General features: G+C 42.3%; 1 pseudogene; it reads left to right on the top strand.

Annotated features, from left to right (window-relative positions):
* The first annotated feature begins 900 nt into the window (after nt 1–900).
* On the top strand, nt 901–1020 carry LOC136650334 (5S ribosomal RNA; annotated as a pseudogene).
* The last annotated feature ends 246 nt before the right edge of the window (nt 1021–1266 follow it).

Below are 1266 nucleotides of genomic sequence, written 5' to 3'. Positions count from 1 at the left end.
GGAGGTGTAGTCTAGAGCAGTGGTTCTCAAACTGTGGGTCGGGACCCACTTGGTGGGTCACAAACCAATTTCAGTTGGGTCCCCATTCATTTCAGTATTTTATTTTTAATTTATTAGACTTGATGCTCCCATGGTATGTGACTGCATTTGGGGAAATATTACAGATCTATCCTTTTTTAAAAAATTTATTTTTTATTATTTTCCAAAATAAAAACAAACAACAAATATAAACAAACACATAACAAACACGAACTCAATACACAACACACACTCACACACAAAAACACAAAAACACACCATTGGAGGGTGCAGGCATCAGACCTATACTTTTAATAGGCTATTCTGCATATGCTTTTAACAATGATAGTCAATGGGGCTTACTCCTGGGTATGTGTGGGTAGAATTGCAGCCTAGGATTGTTAAAAATTTTCTTGCTCGATGATGTTACTTCCTTTCATGACATCACTTCTGGTGGATCCCAACAGATTCTGTTTCTAAAAAGTGGGTCCCAGTGCAAAAAGTGTGAGAACCACTGGTCTAGAGGCTGAGCTGCCACCTTGCCAGAAAAAGCTAAGGAAGATCATCTTGGGTCTCCCCTTGGATGGGTGACCAGAAGCTGCTAGCTAGAGATGAAAGAATGTGAACTGGCAAGAAATGGAGAACATCCTGAGAACCAGTCTGAGGCATGTTTTGCAGCTGCTTGTGGAGGTTTGGAAAGTGCAAGAGCTGTGCAGCCAGGACAATGATTGTACCATGAAGGGAAACATCTGGAGAAATTGAGGACTGTATGAGTTTCTCTCAAAGAATAACACTTGTAAAAAACCCATTTGGAAAAAGGGGGTTTATGTTCAGCATGCCTATGTGAACCGCCTTATGAGATTTGAGTCTACAAGTAAAGTAGTAGATAACTACTGTAATCCTGCACATGCCCGATCTCATCTGATCTTGGAAGCTAAGCAGGGTCAGGCCTGGTTAGTACTTGGATGGGAGACCGCCTGGGAATACTGGGTGCTGTAGGCTTATACCATAGTCTTTCGAGACTGAAGGTTGCCAACCAACTACTGTAATTGTGTATAATGAAGTCTTGATTGTGGGTTTGTGCCTGTTGTATCCCTGGCTGCAGAAAGCAAGTCACATGTGAACCAAGGAGAAGTTAAATCGATAGAGGGAGAGAGAGGCTCAGAAAGGGAGGAAGTTTTCTCATGCCCACTCCTTTGGTACCGAAGGTGGAGCATTTACCTCTTTAGCCTAGGTCCTTCCAACTAT

The sequence above is a fragment of the Tiliqua scincoides genome, chromosome 4, assembly GCF_035046505.1.
Source record: "Tiliqua scincoides isolate rTilSci1 chromosome 4, rTilSci1.hap2, whole genome shotgun sequence".
Taxonomy (NCBI): Eukaryota; Metazoa; Chordata; class Lepidosauria; order Squamata; family Scincidae; genus Tiliqua; species Tiliqua scincoides.
The sequence above is the reverse complement of the archived record's forward strand: the minus strand, read 5'-3'. Positions and strand labels throughout refer to the sequence as shown.